The sequence below is a fragment of the Camelus bactrianus genome, chromosome 23 (genome assembly GCF_048773025.1).
Source record: "Camelus bactrianus isolate YW-2024 breed Bactrian camel chromosome 23, ASM4877302v1, whole genome shotgun sequence".
Lineage (NCBI taxonomy): Eukaryota > Metazoa > Chordata > Mammalia > Artiodactyla > Camelidae > Camelus > Camelus bactrianus.
In genome coordinates, this window is record NC_133561.1 from 8,019,198 (window position 1) to 8,039,426 (window position 20,229).

Sequence of the window (20,229 nt, forward strand, 5' to 3'; positions counted from 1 at the left end):
ACTACTAAACATTTTTATTTATGTAAGTGATATATATATGTTCACTCGCCAAAATAGGTAAGAATCTGAACATCACCCACTATTGGGATGCTGTGATGATTCTGTTATCTCAAATGAGAAGCCCATCTTATAAATCAGAATTATTATGTTATCCATGAAACTTTCCTCCTGAATCCTCCCCCATTAAAATGTTAAAGTCAGAAGTAAACATCATGATGTTGGTGTGCTCTGACTAACTGAAAGCAGAATAGAATTTCAAATGTCTTGTTCAGTAAAAAAGATGATAGTATATGCATAAAAAAGGAATGACACTCAAAGCATTTTCTCATATTATATGAAAGTCAGGTTTTATACATGTAGAGTATAAATATAGAAGCTTCAGTGTGTGTAGATAAGATAGGTTATATCAAAACTGTCACTCATAAATGTATAGATAAGAGTATTTGTCCTAAACTCCTTCCCATTAGTTTGGTAACACCTTGTAGAGGTGGTGAGTAATCTTTAAACTTAGTGTATTTTATAATCTTCAAACTGAGGACAAAAAAAATAGCTTTCCTTACTTCCTTTCATCATTATTTCATTACATGTATTTATTAGATGTATATGTATGTATCTGTGTTTATGTAACACACAAAGGGATGCACATATTTAGCAAGTAATTAAAATGGTATGTGACCAAAACTCAGAGTTCTTCGAGCATTAAAATAATCTATTTTCTAAAAGCAAATGGCTTTATGAATCAAGAATGGAAAAATTAATACTAGGAAAGATATACCCCAACTTAAATCCCTTACACTGGGAAAGAAAACGAACTAACAAACAAAAAGCCTTTGAAGCTCTTCATTTGAGGCAGCCACTACAAGTTATAAAGTGTGTGAATTAATTTCAAAAATCAATGCCAGTTAAAATCAAAATCCCCTATCTCAGAATCCAGATGCACTTCAGACAGCAGCAAATAGAGCAACACAAAAGAACACTGATGTGTCAAAAGAACACAGGAGAAAATGAAGGTCAGTTTGTTGTGGTTGTTCTATTAAACCCAGCAGGAAGACTTCATGTAGGGTTCTAAAAGGAAACACAAAAGATCAAGTCTGCAGTAGTATCTTTTATTGAGCTGAAGTGAAATTAGTTCGTACAAGCAGAAAAGTTAGCTTTATATAAACAAATCCAAAAACAAAATAGTAAGGATATAATGAACGCCTACCAGTTTTAAGGGATATATATGTGTGTTCATATATGTGTTCTCATATTACCCTACATACACATACACACACAAACCACATCCTGTACTATATATTGAAGACGTAAAGAGGAAACAACATGATTGTGATCTAAATACATGACTTTTTGTTTCATAATGTCATCAAAATTCCTGGTGAAGTGAACAAAATATCACTAACTAAAGTTATGGAATCATCCATTCAATAGGAAGGAATGTGGAGAGATTTTTGAAAGATACACTGTAGGAAAGAAACTGGAGTGAAGGTAAAGCTCACCAGTTTACAATTTACCACATCAAGTGAAATAGTGACATAGGTAGCAAGCAGAGGAGATGCTCAGTGGAACCTACCATTAGCCTTTAATGCAGAGCCACAGAAACAGCATGACAGAGGGTGATGATCTGGGGGTTGACTTGCTGAAGAGAACTGTCATAATTTGCTAACTTGCATTAAGCACAAATTATGAGTGGAACTCTTCTAAGTGCTTTACCTGTTTTTGCTCGTTTAATACAATGTTACACAGTATAGGTAGTGTTATTACCCTAAAATTACAATTGAGGAAACTGAAGTTTAGATAATCTAAACAGTTTGCCCCAGATGACTCAACTAGTGTAATTCACAAGATTACTCAACTAGTGATGGCAGAGCTACGTTCCAAACTCAGGCAGTATCTGTCTACAGTTTGGGTTCTTAATCCCTACACCCTGGTGCTTCCCAGGTTTACCATGTTTGTTAAAATGGGGTTTTCAGCTCCTGCTCATCCCTCGTTGCTAAGGAATTTGAGAGGATATTGAATCTATGCAAAAGCATGAAGTCATGAATTGGAATACTCGGAAAATAAGAAAGGTTTTGGAGGATTACAAAATGCAATTAAATTTCAAACTAAGAGAAAGGCAGTGGACTGTTAGAGAAAACCGAATTGGTTTATTAGAAGAAAACCTTAAGAAACTAATCCATAACTGTAAATAAATAAAGGGGAGATGTAATTTATGGGGGGAGAAGAAGAAAGGTACATGAAGAGCATGGAATTTCCATAAGGAGAAAATTGCCTGTGAAGGAGAAAGGGGTGGCGGGGAGAGGCACTATGTTTCTTATCAGACTTGGATCCCCATGAAAAAAGGACAGAGCGCTAAGCAAAACTGATAAAGAAGGACGGCGCCGTGTAGTAGTTTCAGAGTTAACGTCAATCATTTTTAGCTAGTCCGTTTCAGTTTTTCCCAGTTCATCAAGATTTGGCACATTTTAAAAACCAACTGTTTGAGTGCATGGACGTAAAAGGAAGGACAAAAGCGTGCACGGTGGCATCTTCCTCTCACGGCTGTCTGCAAGAAGGGCAAACACAGCATTTGTCCCTCGGAGATAAGCCTTCTTTGTCTCTGGATGGAGGTAACCGAAGGCAGCCACAGCTCGAGGCTCTTCCTGGATCACCGTTTGTCTTCTTGAATTCCCGTCGTTCTTCCGCTAGAGCGAACCAGGGGAGCAGAGCCCCTTGTCAGGACTCCATGAAGTTTATCCGTGGGAAGCCAAGGCAGCACGCCGGGCTGTCACCGCGAGAGGGAAGCCGGCTCCTAGCTCGTTTTTTGTTTTGTTTTTTTCCTAGCCTGTGACAGCAAAAGAGTTTTTATTTTTCTTCACTGGAAATGTAACCAAGTGAACATGAAAGAAAAATGGAACGTACAGCCCTGAAATACTGAAGCAAGGTAGATCAATACAACAGTGTTTTGAGAGGAAAAACGGTGTCTTAAGAACGCTAGGCCTAGTCGAGTGATTTCCTGTATAAGAGAAAAATAAAGCCATTACATTATGCAGCGCTTCAGATATTATCATCTCCAATTGTTTCATCTGAACCTATTACTTATTAAATCAAGAGGTTAATAGAGTAATTAATTTAAGAAGGTATATAAGCTTTTTCCTAAAATTAAGAAAGTTTTCCTTATTACTTTTAAGATCAAGAAAAGAATATTCACTATTGCTTTTAGTAAATAATGCTACTATTGTTTAGGAAGTTCTGCTAGTAAAATAAAACTTGAATATGGAATTAGTAAAAATAAAGATATTAACATTTTTTTAAAGGGCATGATTATTAGTTGTAGAAGGCGTTATTATGTATCTGGAAAGGCTCCAGGGAATCAACTGGAGTAGAAAACAAAACCAAACCTACACAATATCCCTAAGAAAATGAGTGAAGTTGCTAGTTGCAAAACGATTAAATAAAAATCAGTAGCCTTTTAATAAATGAGCAAAGCCAGTAAGAAAATGTAATAGAAAAGAAGACTACATTCACCAGAATGTCAAAATGTATAATACAACCAAGGAAATGAGCTAAAACAAAACTATATAGGATATTAAGGGACACTGTGAATAAATGAAGTGCTTAGTCATGTTTCTGAATGGAAAAAATAAACTATTTATAAAGGTAATATTTTCCCCTCAAATTAATATTATGCAATTTAATGCATCATGACTCAAAATTTATCTGGAAAAAACAAGTAAGCAAGAGTGATAAGTAATATTTTAAAGGGTGTTAATGCTAGTAGACAGGCATCACTGGGTATTAAAATCTATTCTGAAGGAATGGGGTGGTGTTTTGAAAGTGTCCTGACTACCATGAATAACCACTACAAATAACTTTCACTCTCTTTTTCCCAGTTTCTGAACTGTATGTGTGAGTAATAATAGTACCTACTTTAGAGAAGTATTATGAGAATTAAACTGGCTTTTATATGTAAATTCCCAGCATTTATTAAAATCACTCAAAAAATCTCTTTATGATAATGGTACTGATGGTGGTGATGGCGGTTGTGACTCTACAGTAGTCAATTAGTGTAGAAAATACTATAAAGTCTAGAAATACACTCAAGTATACGTAACAATTTGGCTTATAACTGTAGCAATCCAGGGCACGTGTTTAGGAAAGCGCATACAAACACATTTATTATAAGGTCACATTAATATCCTGATCTGAAAACATTTTGAAAGTAGAGATTTATTAGGCCATTTAAAAATAGTAATCTAGTAGGGTTAAATATTTTTAAGTGAAATTTTTGAAGTGCAGGTTTTTTTTTTTTAACGAAATTCTTACCTAACTGGAAATTAAGCAATCCACCCCTAGATAATTGTTGGATGAAAGAAAATCCAAAGGGGAATTCTAGATTCTAAATTCTAGAGAAAGCGTTAAGAAAATGAATACTTCATAACAATATCTATTGGAACATAAATTCTGGACTTAAAGTAAAATATATTATTTTTAAAAAGCTTAACTATGAAAGAAGAAAAAATTAAAAATTAATGTTACTTAGACCTTATAACCATTCATTTTTTTCATTCAACAAATAAATATGTAATGTCATTTATAGGCACAGAAGGTGCATAGGCCTCCAAAATAAAATTGATTGATTGATTGATTGATTGATTCCCTGGAACCTTGGAGTTAATGTTTTAATGAGGCGAGAGAAGAAATAAACAGGCAAATTGATACCTTACAGTATTTCTCTTACTCTGTCCAGCTTATTTCACTGTAAATAACCCTCCAGGTTTACCCATATTGCAAATGACAGGATTTCCTTTTTTTAGGCTGAATAATATTCCATTACATATATATGTGAAATTTTGTTTACATGTTCAGTTGTCAACAGAGACTTAAGTTCTTTCCATAACTTGGCTATTGTGAATAATGCTGCAATAAATATTGAAGTACAGCAATCCCTTTGGGATAATTTTCTTTCTTTTGGAAAAATGCCAAGAAGTAGATTTGTTGGATCATATGTTAGTTCTGTTTTTAATTTCTTGAGGAATCTCCATACTGTTTTCCATAGTGGCTGTACCAGTTTACATTCCCACCAGCAGCGTGCAGGGGTTCCCTTTCTTCCACATCCTTGCCAATATTTATTGTCTCTGGTCTTTTCAGTAATAGATACCCTGACAAGTGATGATGGTTTTGATACGTATTTCTCAGATGATTAGTGATGTTGAGTACCTTTTCACGTACCTGTTAACCATTTGAATATTTTCTTTGGTTACATGTCTTTTCAGGTTCTTTCCCCATTTTACAATTGAGTTATTTAATTTTTTTTTGCTATTGAAATGTAAGAGTTCCTTGTATATTTTGGTGATTTGGGAATCCATCCCTCAGACAGCAGCTGAAATATGACTTCTGAGTGGTCCATTGCTGAGCCAATTTCCCTTTTTTCGATGTTGGGGAGCATCACATTTTCTTCATCTGGCTTCCTCTGTTTTATTACCTGTTATCATCACTTAATTAAATTGAACTGAGTGGACATAGGGTCTAGAGCAACAGCAACCCAGGATGCTTGATGCAGTCTTGACGTGGAGTCTTGCCGAGCTTCAGAAGCCAACGACCTTTACAAAGACACAGTCGTTCATCCTCTCCCACTCCTTGCTGATGTATAATTCCGTGAGATTTTCAGGTTTGAAAATGTTTTCAGCTTTTTATTAAACAATTTTTTTGCAAATCATCTTTAATTTAAACAAAAGAATGGATATCTAGCCTTTCTCCCTCTATTCTTTGCTCAGAAACCTTAGATCTCTCAAGCCAAAATTCTAAAGCTCCAAAAGGTAAAATAAAATTACTTCCGGACTTTGAGGAAACCTTTGTTGGTAATAGTTATTCAGACATATGTCCAGTCTTTCCTTTTATCTCAGATCTCTTTAGTATAGCAAGGTCATTTTTTTAAAATTGAAGCACAGTCAGTTACAATGTGTCAATTTCTGGTGTACAGCACAATGTCCCAGTCATGCATATACATACGTATATTCGTTTTCATGTTCTTTTCCTAATAAAATATATTCCTGAAACAAAAAGTGAACATTTTTAATAGCTAAATTGTCTTCATACTTCAATTCCATGTTTAAAAATTTCCATTTGTAAGTTTCATTTTCCCAAGTCCAAAAGTATTTTTGAGAGGCTGTCCTCTCAGAAACTACTGACGGTTAAACAGTATTAAAACAAAAACCAAAACCCAACTCAAATTTGTGTACAATGTCATTGCAGTTTTTCAGGTGGCGTCTTCCATGAAAACAAAGGTCAATGTATACATGTTAAAAGAGATTTTCTAAAAAAACAGTAAGGTGAATTCTGTCTTTTCTTTCCCAAAGCCAACTATGTAAAAATTAAAATATTTCTTAGCTCTGTTTACTCCAGCCAGGTTTAAATTCTCAGCTTTCTGGTTTCTCAACTAGAATGCTGCTAACAACATGTTTCTTTCCCCATAATAAATTATGTCAAGTATCATTTTAGATGCTTATTGACTATTCATACGTCATTTTCTGTGAAATGTATGTTTAAATATTTTGTTCATTTTTTAATCGAGCATTTTATTTTTTTATTATTGATTGTACTGGTTCTTTGCACATTCTGATACAAATATTTTCTCAGGTATAGCACTTGCGAACATAGTTACGCAGCCTGTGTTTTGCCATTTCATCTTCTTAATGGTGTCCTTTGAAGAGTAGATTTTTTTAAATGTTGTTGAAATCTAATTCATCAACTATTTTCTTCTATAACTAGTGCTTTCAAGTTGTAAGAAATCTTTGTCAACCAAAAGATTGAAAAGATTTTCTCCAAAATTTTCTCTGGGAGAAGAGTCTTTTTTAATGTTTCATATTTGATTTTCCACTTTTATACTCACTTTTTATATTTATTTCTTACATTTTTAAAACTTACATATGTACGTTTTTCATGACTGATATTATATTCAATCCTCCCATTAACTCCTTGAAATGTGCAAGGCAGGATGTATTGTTCTGTTTTACAGATAGGGAAAATGAAGATTAAAGTATTAAATAATATTCAAAAGATGATACTGTTAGAAAGTGGTGATGATAAGTCTAGAATAGCCTTTGTCTATCCAGTTGTCTCTCTACTTCAGACAATCACCTCCAAATTCCAGTCTCCATCAAAAAGATGTGCATTTAAATTCCAGGCATAAAATCATCTTTATTACTAGAAAATAGCCAAGAGGTATAGCAATTGAGTATAGATAAAGAAATGGGATGTTTTTTATGTAAGAAGCATCCAATCTATAAAATATATTAATATCTTAATAGCAAAATTTGCACAGGAGACACAAACCAATTGGCATTTGATATTTTCATTAGTGAAATAAATTAGGTACAGTATGGAAGAGTTGCTGAATTTAAATTAGGAGACTTGTGAAAAGCTGGCCTCATTTAAAGCGACACGGCATTAAAATGCTAGAGCAAAGGGATCCTTTCAAGAGTATTTATAAGAGAGCCAGTGTATCACTCTGCACCTGTTGTTAAGAGGAGGTACAACTGCTCAAGTCCCAAATTGAATTGGCTTCAAAGATTTTAAAAAATAGCCTCTCTGTTTGTAAGTTTCCCCCTCTTGTGAATAGCGATTTGTCTTTTACAGGGGAGGAGTGGAAGACTACAGAGGCATTCTCTGCAGGAGGCACCTGTGAAACTTGGCAAACTTAAGGGTTTTAAGCTGCTGGTATGAATAGCTTTACAGTATGTGGGTAAAGAGGCAACCAGTACTTTCTGATGAATGAATCCATGGAATGCTAATTTTGTTATCCCTGAATTGTGTGACTAACTCAACGTTGAAGTGTTTTGAAATACAGTTCACTTCATCTCACCAAGTTTGAAAACATACCCTTCGGCTTTAATTTCAGCATTTCATTTTGTGAAATGTTTGTTGTGATGATGACAAAATAGCAAAACTAAATTATGTTTGGCCCTAAAATTTCTGGGTTTAGTAAAAAAATTAACCCCTTGTTTAATCTAAAATTAACTTTTGTGAGTGTGGTAAGACCAATAGTTAGTAGTAGGTTTATAAGCAGAAATATAGTCCCATGTCTGGCACATTTTTATACAGTATAGCTAAGTAACCAGACATCCCAGATAAATTACTTTTTCATAGCAGGTGGCCTCATTGCCAACAATAAACCTATAGTATTGATAGTAGTATCATATATAAGAGTAGATTTTATAACGTTTAATCTCTATAAGAGTCTTTAATTTACAATACAATATACAATATAAGGGTCCCTATTTTACCATACAAGTGCATTTTAAAGTGCAAATCAATATGGTTTTCAAAATTAGTGAAAATGCTTATATAGGGTTACATCAATACAAACAACATTCAAAAGAAATAAAACTGAAGTAGAGAAATGCTTTGGCCATGTAGAACAAAATATAAAATATTCGAGTTAGCCCAAGTTGGATACTCTTTTCCTAATATCTTAAACCCTATTTCTTCTCCTTATTTGCTTGGTAAATTTCTACATATCTTTTGAGACTCAGTTGAAATATTACCTCCGTTCCTGAAAATTTTCCTTAACCACCTTTCCAGCAAGTTAAGAATTGCCTTTTCATGCTCAGCATTCTTCAATTAAGACTTATAAATTTTTTATTACATTTATTTGCTTATGTATCTGTCTTTCCAATAGTGAGCTCCTCAGAGACATGGATTGTGTTTTACTTTTTGTGTAACCCTTCTGTTGAACATAATAAACACTGAATACATAGTTACAATAGATAGAATCTTGGGTATAAAAAAGACATAGATAACATTATCTGTCCATTTCCTGGGAAAAACATTAACTGTGTGGACTTATTTAAAGCATGGCATGGTGGCAGATCTGGCTTAGCAGAACTCTAGATATCACTTCGCAATCAATTAGCATTTTCTCTCATTTTTTTACAGTGACTTGAAAATGTTTACTGTTTTCTTCAAGTCAGCCTATCCACCTTTCCTTCTGATGATGCTTCCTATGAGAAGATTTGGTATGATTTGCTTCACATTTAAAATATAAATAAAATAGGACATCACATGACTTTGCTAGTTACATCCTCTTATGTGAAAAAAAAAAGAGTATCATTTTTTTCTGTAATGCAATCTTTTGACATTCATCGATCTCTTTTATTTAATGCAGAAATTTCATCTAGGCATGGTAGGTATATTCTTTCTAAATCTAATGTTCACCTCTGGTCTGTATTTTCATCGCACTCAGTTATAAGTTTATCTCTTTAGGATTTTTCCCCCTGTCTTCACTGATTCATTGACTCTAAACCTAACATTATAACTAATCAAGGTCCTTGGACTCTTTAATTAATAGAAATTGATAAGAGGCCAGAGAGAAATTAAGGCAAGGCTTTATTGGGACTCAAGGAAGTGACAACAAGTAACAGGTTCCCTTGTTCACTCCCCGAGGTGGGGCAGGCTGGTTCCTTCATGAGGTGAGAGTAGGGGCGAATCTGTGGGTTGGGCTGGATGGATGGCTTAGGTGGTCTGCCCACCCCCTTGGTGGTGTGTGTGCAGAGATCACATGTAGTCGCCTGCTTTTGTTCTAGGCACCTCAGAAGTGGCATTTGGCTTTTAGCTCTTTTGTATCTTGTGGTTCATAATTTGCCCCAACTGTGCGTGCTTGCAGTTATTTTCAGTCCCTCTTAGTTTCTTTGTGTTCTGCTGCTCCAGGAGATGTTTGTCCAGGTGCAAACCCTGCAGTCAAGGGTGCCAGGTCCCAGGTCCCAGCCTGTCTCAGCACAGGGTTTCTAAATTCCACTCAGTTATGAATGGCCTTTTTGTGGAACTCCAGCTCTGTTGGCCTGTCCCTGCTGCTCCCTTGAAGGCGTATATGATTCAGACTGAGACTCTGGTCTGACAAATCTACACACAGTCCCCTCTGCATCTTCTTCATCCTGCGCTCAGGTTATTCATTTATTTTGTCCTTCCCCTGATCCTCTGGACCCAAGGAAGGAATTGGCTGTTCTGCCGTTCTGTCAGTCTTTCAGAGGCCCATCTTCCTCTCTGTTGCTGCTATCTTTGCAAGGCTACACACAGCCAGAGTTCTGCAAGTGTGCAGAGAGACTGCTGCCTCCCTGAGCACTGGTCCCAAAGCTTGACAGGGGTTCCATTACAGGCCCCCACCAGTGCCACCTATATTCTGGCTCAACACAGGGGACAAAGCATGAAAAGTGACCAGCATCTGAGTTCTCTGGGTTTCCTTTCCATTTTCTTCTCTGGGGTAGGCCACCAAAACTGTTTCTGACTCACAGGTGCATCCTGATATTTCTTGTTTAATGTTTGAACTGAAAATTCAATAATTTAATGTTTTGATTCTTGACTTACACAGTAACTTCTTCTTTACCTCATTAGTCAAAGACAGTTTTGCTGTCTTCATGGGAGAAGAGATCTCAGAATACTGACTGGGGAAACGTTAACACCTACTCATCTAGATATTGTGAGGATTTAGAACATCTAAATTTTATTGAGTATTTACTATATCCCAGCCACTAATAAGCATTTAATATGATTATATACTCAACTTAAATTTGGAGTTGATTTAATCAAGTGCTCTTTTAAATTAAACTGCTTAATAAATGCTTGACATATAGTAGTGCTCAATAATTGATGGCCATCATTAACCCATATACATCTCTTTCACTGTTCTTCTGGACTTCAGTTTGCTTCCTACTAGTATTTTGGACAGGTCTGTTTAAATTGATTCATGAGTAAAAATTGAGGTAGGAATAAGTATTCTCCTCAAATTACAGGATTCATGTAGATTATTTGAAAAATGTGTGTAAAAATGAATTAGATGATAGAGCAGAATTAGTAAGTATCCTGAAATTGTAAGCGCATGTTAATTCAAATTTCAATGATGACAAGTATGATTGAAGCATTATTTTATGGAGTTAAGTATTTTGATGAATAAGATTGTTCAAAGAGGGAAGATGGGAAGAAATGTTAGGAGTATATCCCAGTAATGTGTTAGATAAAGCCTGCGACTAGTGCATTGCCAATGGGAAGAGAAGAGAAGGAATCTATCTGACACGAGCTGAGTTGACAAGTCATGGTGGCTGAATATATGTCCAGAAGATGGTGATTTTTGTTAAACAGTTCTTGTTGGACCTTTGGGTACATTGCTAATTAAATCAACTTTCAAAACTTCCTTTAAATCAACTACATTGAGTTGCATTTTTAAAAATTTAAGCAAAATTAAAGGAAATGAAAAAAAAATGGTAGTAATATAATATTCTGGAGATTTCAGATAATAATATTTTTTAATAAGATTGTACTCTACTAGAATCTCTGTCTTAGAATATTTTCTTTATCATTAAAAAGACAGGAACCTAAGGCTGTGCCTCTTATTGTAATTAAATGAATCAAAGATGTACACACACACATGCATACATGTGTGTGCATGTCTATCTTAACTGTCATTATTTCTAGACTTAATTTTTAGTTCATTTCATGTTAATTTTGTTCTGCAGGAAGTTAGCTATTATAGTAATGTAGGTTTTTTTTTTATACATTTATATATTTGTATAGAGATAACCAAATTAGAGAAATACACAGACATTTTAACAAAGTAAACTGTGAAGGTGTATACTGCATTTTATCTTACCTTTTCCGCTTAATATATTGTAAACATTCTAAAATATTCAAATGAAGTGAAGAATGTAAACTACAGCAGAAGCATTTATTTATTTATTTATAATTTATAATCTATTCCTTTCCAAAAATCACAATTTGAGATGAATGCTTTGATGTTCTTGTTTATCCTGAGGCTGTAATCTAAAATCAAAGTGTTAGATGCAAATATCATTGGTCATGACATTAAATGCAAACATATTTGTAATTGGCGTGGCAATTGCTCTCTCCATGGAATATGAAGCATACAATCATGATTTCTGGTTACTCCTACAATATTCCCTTAATTTCCAAAAGTGGTTTCTGTTGCCCAATCATAAGCACATTCATAAGCACACCTCAATTAAGTGCAACCACCACATTATAAATAACACATTTCCAAAACCTCTGGAAACTAAGTGTCATCTTCATAGCACTAAAACTAAAGAAGCCCAAATTTGACCAACAAATGAAAAAAATACCAGAGCTTGATTGGAACAGGGAACATTCCCAGAAGCATTTCCATAAAAGCGCTCTATGGAGAGACTTAAGCAAAACATTTATCATTTAAAGACATTTTATTTAAATATTCCATAATGGCAGCATTACTGACGCTCAATTTAAATTGAGAACTTTTCATAGCACCTCTTATGGATTAATTCCCAGATGCATGTCTAGTGACAAATCCTAGAATGCCTTGTGGAGATTAATTGAAGAAAGTCCACGTCAGTTTCTTACAAAGATTTAAATTTCAGCAAGGCCAGAATCTGATCAGACTAGGCCTTAGCAGCTACTTTTGATGTTACTTGAAGTATATCCATTTACTACTCTAGATGTCAGATCTTCCCTGAATTCCATGAGGATTAAAGTAGATGACCCACATCACTAAACTTGCAGTAAAGAGGACCTGGGACACATCCCGTGCCTGGCTTTTTCCTAGCTTCCTCCAGAGGGTTGATGTCCTGCCTAAAGGCTCATGCTCCAGCCCTCCAGGACCAGTGATCCTGGATGTTGTCACTTCGCCATTACTCCTCGATTTAATTTGTGAGCATTACAACAAGCGTGGGCTAAAATATATGTTCTCATTTTATAAAGCAGATCATGTAATTCCATTCCCACCCATTTGCTCTGGGATAAAATCAGAGTACCTGCTCTTGCCTGCTTGGTTTGTATCACTCCTACCTGTGTCTGGAGCCTCTTCCGGACCACACTGTTTTTAATCGCCACCAGCCACCCTTCCTCAGACACACATGCCCAGCACAGAGTCTTTGCACATACTGTTCCTTAGGCACGTTCCCTCTCAGTCCCTTTCCCTGCCCCTGTAGTACAATCTACCTGTACTTTTTCACCTTTCACAAATATCATGTTATATTGATTTTTGTGATTGTTTGATGAACCTCTTTCTTTCTTGTTAGATAGTAGCGCCCAAATGGCAAGGACCATTTCTTAATTGGCTCAATAGTTGTCCTCAAACTTTAACTTGCTTTCTGGAACAAAGAAGGTGACCATTATACCAATTTCACCCAGAAAAATAAATCTTTTGGGAGAGGGAACATGATCTGATTTAGGTTTGATGTGTTGTTTCTGAGAGACACATTATTGAGGGATTTCTGTGGACCAAACACTGTGCAAAGAACTCTTCATGTCTAAGCTTGTGTAATCATTGTGGGGAAGGTACTGTTATTATTCCCATGGCCATGGGAGGAGGTGGATTCAGAGAGAGGTAATTGTCATATCTGATGTCCAAGAGCTAGTAAGAGGCAGAGCCGATGGGACCCGGCACTGGTAATCTTAATCCTATGTATTATAACTCTGGGGAAGGGGATGTCTGTCTATTATAAATTTTCTGAGAACTCTATTCAGGTTATCAGAGGCAGCTTTAAGTGATACTCATTTTTTCTTTTTACAGTTAATTCTCAATAATGTTCATGCTTCAAGTGTCTCATTTAAGGTAACTGACCGAACACTCACAAGACTATTTTAAACATATGCTTACATATTTCCCATCTGTACTACAGTGTCCCCATCCACTTAATGGCTCAAATAAAAAACATAAGAGTCATCCATGTTTTCGCTGTCTCCTTCATATTACATAGGCCATCCAGCAACAAGTCTTGTTAGCTTTCTTCTAAGTATCTAGAATCCATTTGTCCAGGTGTTTCTAGCCCAACTGCTCCCACCACTGCCTTAGTGACCATCACATCATCCTGAAGCTACAGCAATAGCTGTGGTATCACAACGCCTCTACCTCCTTCCACTTCTGCCTTCATCTTTCTTTAAACTCACTCTCCACACAGCAGTCAGGATGCTTTTCTTTGTAAAAACACACACATTTTTTTCTTGCTTGCTTTCTATTTCACTTTAAGGCTGTAATCCAAATCTGCCTCCTAAGACTAACATAATCCTGCTTGATCTGGCCCCGGGTTCATCACTCTCCACTAACTCATTACACTGCAGCCCCACTGATCTTCGTTATCCCCTTCATGCAGAGCCAAAGTATCTGCACTCTACCTGGAATACATATTCTTTGCTCAGCTTTGCAAAGACAGTGAATTCTAATCATTCGGCTCTCAGTTCAAATATCACCTCCACAGAGAGGCTTTGCAAGGCTCCCTTCCAATGGTAGCCTGTGTGCCTTACAGTCTAACACGTCACACTCCTAATCTTTTCATAGTGCGTGAGCTTATTCAATATTTTCTGTTTGTTTATTGTTTCACTTATTTATTGAGAATTAAATCCACAATGAGACTGTGACTCTTTTTCGCTGTTGTATTCTTAATTCCAAACTACAAGAAACAGTGTAACTGGTTTTTGTTTGTTTTGTTTGATCTGTTCAGTCTAATTTTGATGGAACGTAGGTACAGAGATTTGAGTTAAGCATTCACACAGCCCATAGTTGTAATTTTCCTTCTATGCCAAGACCTTGTCTCACTTTATGTATATATGTATTATATTTTTCTTTAATCCTTTGCCCTCACTTCCGTTCTGAGGGATGCCCACTCTGTTGGACTTGATATATGTCTTTAAATGTGGATATATCATTGTAAAATAGGATGATGTTCAAGTATGCATGTTTAATTTGCATTAATTGTATTATACATTTTGTTTCTTACCTTTTTTTTTTATCAAACATGTTGTTAAGGTCGTGAATTTTCCTGTGCTTGTAGTTTTTGGCTTCTGATTGTTGCATAGTATTTTATACTTTGCACCCACCATACTTTGCACACGTTCCTGAATTATTTGCACCCAGTCTCTCCCCCACACCACCACACACTATGCCGCAGTGAACATGCAGCTTCCTGTTTTGCCTCTGAGAGTTCCTCTGTCATGTATCCTCAGTAGTGGGGCTTCTGAGCCATACACATTTTTTTTCAATAAGACGTAGTAGTTTTTTTGGTAAATATTTGTCAAATTTATTACTTTAGCTCTGTGTAATAAGCTGTCTTACATTATATTTTTAAGTGAATAAATATAAACCCCCACCTAAGCAAAATCTCATGCTTTCTTAGAGAATATGTTTCTAGTCTTACTATAAACTATAAAATGTTAATTATCTGTGGCAGCAGAACAAATTAAAATTTAGCAGCTTAAACATTAAATATTTATAATTTCTGTGAGTCATAATTTGGGGAGTATCTTAGTTGGGTGTTTTTTTCTTAGTCTCTTGTAAAATTAAAGGATGGCCTGCAGTCATCCGAAGGCTTGACTGGGGCTGGAGGCTGCCCTTTCCAGATGGCTCACTGACAAGTCCATTCAAAGGAATTCTTAATTCCTTGGCAGGTGGGCCTGTCAAAGTGCTTATTGAATATCCTCCTAATATGTTAGCTCACTTCCCCCAGAGTTAGTGATCTGAGAGAGCAAGAAGGAAACACAAAGCTTTTTTATGACTTTTTCTCAGATGTTAAAGTCACTTCATTTTTCTATCTGTTATATGCAGATCTAACCCACACTCAAGGAGGAGAGAATTAAGCTTCACTTCTTGAAGAAAGGAGTGTCAGAGAATAAACTCTGAGTAAATATATGTTTATTATGTTCTGTTTTTAATTCAGTAAATCACATTAAATACCTACTTTGTGCTAAACATTTTGCTAAGAAATGGGAGAAGTAAGATGAATAGTCAGGGTTTGGGCTACAACTGGATAAAAGAAAATGTGATACAAACGACTTAAAATGCAATCCAATGCAGATGTATTCAAACACATTCCTCTACAACCCAACTTAATATAATTCAAATGGCTGAGGTCACACAGTCCTTCATGACACAACTTGACACAGTACATTGCATAACAGAAGGGTGCTGTTAACCTAGGTAAAATTAAGCTAATGCAATTTTCACGATGGAGTTATATATATCTGTCAAATGTAAAGAGTGATTAATTAGGCACTTGCCAGATAAATCACCCATCTTTAGGTGGTTCTAGTCAGAAGGAGCATCCTATACAATGTCCAGAAGCATGGACACTGCTAGTGTGTTCAGGAATCTATGAGTATTAGCTTTTGGCAGATTTCACATGTAGGTCCTGAGTACTTCATGGATTTCACACTAGACACTGTCAACAATTGATGCAGGCAGTTAACAGACTTTCTTTTTGTCTTAACACATTGGCTGTGATGAGCAGTTCAAACATTTGTTGTGCACTTCGCATACTTTTTTTAGTCATCCTCACAATTCTGTGTTGTAGGTACTATTATATCTACTGCAAATGACTAACCTCTGCAAAGGCAGTTGTAAATAAGCAATGCAGAGCACTCAATCCAGCAGTGCCCAGGTATACTGTAGTTTAAAGTTTCCAACTCATAAAATTCAAGAAGAAAGAAGGTAAATAAAAGTGAACCTGGAGGTGGGGCAAGGTCATGGAGGGCTTTATAAGCCCACAGTGTGGAGCCATCTGAGCAGGACGGTGGTACCACCATATATACTTATCAGGTAGTGCACTTTGGTGATAGTGTAAAAGATAGATAAAAGAGATTGAAATTAGGGTCAGGGGATACCCAAGCAAAAAACAGTAAAGATTTTCATCGAGTAAGGGGATACGTAAGAGACGCATTTAAGGTATAGAATAGACAGACTTTGGTGATCAATGGTTGTGTGGGGATGTGCGAATCAGAAGCATGAGAAAGGCGTGGGCTTCTAGCTTGGCGTCTGAGTTGAAGATAATTTACTGACTTAAAATAGTCTCAGTGGTTGAATGCGATGAAGTAGATGATGTCTTCTGTTTTATTATTACTATTTAAGGGGTTTTTCAATGAGAAGATTTTTACATTTCTAGCTAACCTCAGAATCATCTCATAAATCTTCAGTGTAGGTTAACTAATTATTTTTACAAGAGAGAGTCACAAATGTTTTGAAGAAAGAGAGCAAAGAGTTTAGACTCTTGATGGCTCAAAGGGTAGCCTGAAGGCCAGGCAACAAGCCTGGGAAGGTTTGCAGAAATATGTTTTTTTATGGTTTTTAAGGAAAAAGTCACACACACACACACACACACACACACAAACAGCTCAAAGATCTGAGTCAGCTCTTTTATTTGCTCAGACAAACCTGTGAATTAGATAAAGTAACATGTCTAAAATCAGACAGAAACCTTGATGGCAGAGCAGAATTGATATCTGGACGTGCTTCTAGAATCCTTTGCTGAAGACACACTTGCTCCGGCACCATTTTCCCTTGCTTGACAACTCCTATGCTTGAGCACAATTGCTTTGAGATTCCTATTCAGAAATGCAGAAGATAAATCCATGCTTCCAAAAGAGATGTCTTTCACAAAGGACTTTTCTCTAAAGAACGGAATTTTGTGCACCATGTTTTAAAATTAGGACTGGCTGCCTGATTCACATACTAACCATCACTGTTTACCTCTTATTCTACCTTGATTTTATATGTATAATGTGCAAATAGCATTCCCTATGTTATTCATTACAGTGTATGGAGTTAAATGTGACCACTTTGCTATAGATCCTCTGTGACTTTTGGGAGAAAATGCTAGAGGAATGAGAAAGACTGCTAAATAGGCAGCTACAAACCACCTTTTGTTTCATAACATCATCTACAGTTTAAATGTCTTCATCATGTCAGTAGCATTCTCCTGCTTCATATCAGGCTTGCTGCTCTAAACACAGCTTGGCTTACTGTCCTTAGTGTTCGGAGACTGCCCCTGTTCTTTTTTAACAGTACTTAAAAGAATGTGATGCTCTGATTATCTACTGCATGAATTACAAGTATCCCCAGAACTGGTAAATAATACAGCACTACAAACTCAAATTATAGTTCAATGCTTATTTGCATGTAGATGACAAAAAAATATGTCTCTCTGTGTACTCTTGATCTAAGAGACAATAAAATTACTATCATTTCACTTCAAAAAGATACTTCTGTTGTTAATTACTGGCTGAGCTGGATAAATTTTAGAATTGGTTTATAAAGAGAGGAAACCATCAGTCAGAATAAAAAGAATGAAGGAGAAGGGTTTATTATTAACCTTCTCACACTTCTGTGCCTTACCTTGAGCTTACCTAACAGACAACGATGGAGTGGCTTTGTGTAAATGAGATGATCAAACAAAGTTGAATTTGATTTGTTTTTGTTTTGACAGAAATTAAACTATGTATAAATGGAAGCCTAGTAGAAATTCTGTTTGACTCCCCTGCATAAACATGGTAGACTTACCCAGTCGAATCAGAATTTTTAAGTGTTTGTTCCTGTGAGATACTAATCAGACACATTTAGAGAGTTTTTACGATATTTTGTATCTTGCACTTTTTTTTTGTAGAATTGGTATCGACAGAAAGAGCTTCTTTGATCTGGTATAAGTCAAGCCTTGATAAATGAGTAGATTCAGCAAGGGTTTGCCGAACGCTGGCTGTATGTAAGTGCTTTATGCGCTGTCACTCTGCCCCACGTATATCAGAAAATTGGTTTGCATAGTTTAATCTTTGTCCTGATTATCTGCTCCTTCAGGTATAGGTAAAGCCATTCCAATATTCATTTGTCGAATTGGTAAGCCATGGCAAGTATCAAATGAGAGTTAATATTGGGAACCTATTTTATTAGCAAATAGCATGTGTTGAACATGGCTTTGTATCCTGTTTTGGCAGATGTGGGGCAGAATTCTCTTCTAAGAAATTTCATTCTGGACACAAGTTGGTATTTAAATTCTGTGAAATAAGTAGATAATGATAACCTGTATCCATTAACCAACTCTTGTCCATTTGATACAGACAAGCTGATTTATCAATTAGGAGCTTCAAAAAATAATCTGTGGCAGATAGAATTGAATTGTCAGTTATGTAACATATACTAGCCCCTTGACAACTGTTTGAAGAATAAACAAATTAAGTTATTAAATTATGAAATAACATAGTTAAAAGCCATTTTAAAGTCTAGGAAAAGAGCTAACTACTTCTTGGGGACTTACCACGTGTTTATCTTTTACATGTATCATCTAATCTATACACTGTGATGGTTAGTCTTATTGGACAGCTTGGCTATGCTATAGTACCTTGTTATTTAGTCAAACAATTTTGGGAGAAACAAAACCAGATTGTATAGCTTGAGACAATCTATATGTTCAGCATTATAAAAAGGAAAGAAGACAGGATGAAAACCGAATGCATCTTGGCAGAACTAACATTTAATTGTATCACTTAGAAGAAGATTGATCTTGTATTTTACAAAATGTTTTAAATAACCCAATCTTTTGCACTCCATATGAATGAATAACTAAATATGTTTTTTAATACTTTAATACTTCAAATTAAATTATTGACTACATGTATTTTCACTAAGTATTCTTTACCTAGGCAGGTAAACATAAAATGAATTAATGTTATCCAGTTTCAAAAACAAAAGACGGAATAGCTATTCAAATGTATTATGACCCCTTTAGTTGAGGAAAGAAAAACAAATGCATATAAAAAGATTTTTTCAAGTATCAATTTAGATCACAGTTTATTTGAAAAGACTCATCATACTGCAAGTTACTCATTTATGCACATTTGCAGTTTAATCTCATATTGTGTACAATAATGAAATTCTGTGAGCTTATGTTTCATACTTTTAAGAGATAAATGAGTTCTGTTTCTGATTAAATTCAATACTTTGTTTTCATAAGAGCCACATCAACTCTCTTAATGATTATCCTTGTAATTATGTGTTAAATGTTTGTTTTCTTCCCTGTCCTGTAAATCCAGTGACAGTAGAAAATGTGTCTGTGTTCCAGGTTGTTGAATCCCAGCAGGCTTTCTCTTATGGCAATGTACATTCCATAAGGCTGCAAGGGGGAAGACAGGTAATAAACAGTCTACAAATAGATGCAGAAGATAATTTCAGATAAGATTGAAATCTGTAGAGAAAATAAACAGGTAAATTGATATGATTGATTGTGGAGATGAGTGCTATTTTTCACAGAAGAGTCTCTGAAAAGGTAAGATTTGAGCAAAGACATGAAAGATGAGAAAGAGTTTGGCCATGTAGGTCTGGGGAAAGGACACAGCCAATGCAGACACTGAACATTGTCTGTAGGCTGGGAGTTAAAAAGAGCTAATAATGAAGTGTCCTGCCTTCAGTGGAAAGTAAAGATAAGTAAATGAACAATTATAACACCGGATGGT

General features: G+C 35.6%; 1 protein-coding gene across 4 annotated transcripts in view; it reads left to right on the forward strand.

The window, feature by feature from the left end:
* BRINP3 (BMP/retinoic acid inducible neural specific 3) overlaps positions 1 to 20,229 on the forward strand; it is a 338,781-nt gene that overhangs the window by 283,891 nt on the left and 34,661 nt on the right. The window lies entirely within an intron of this gene.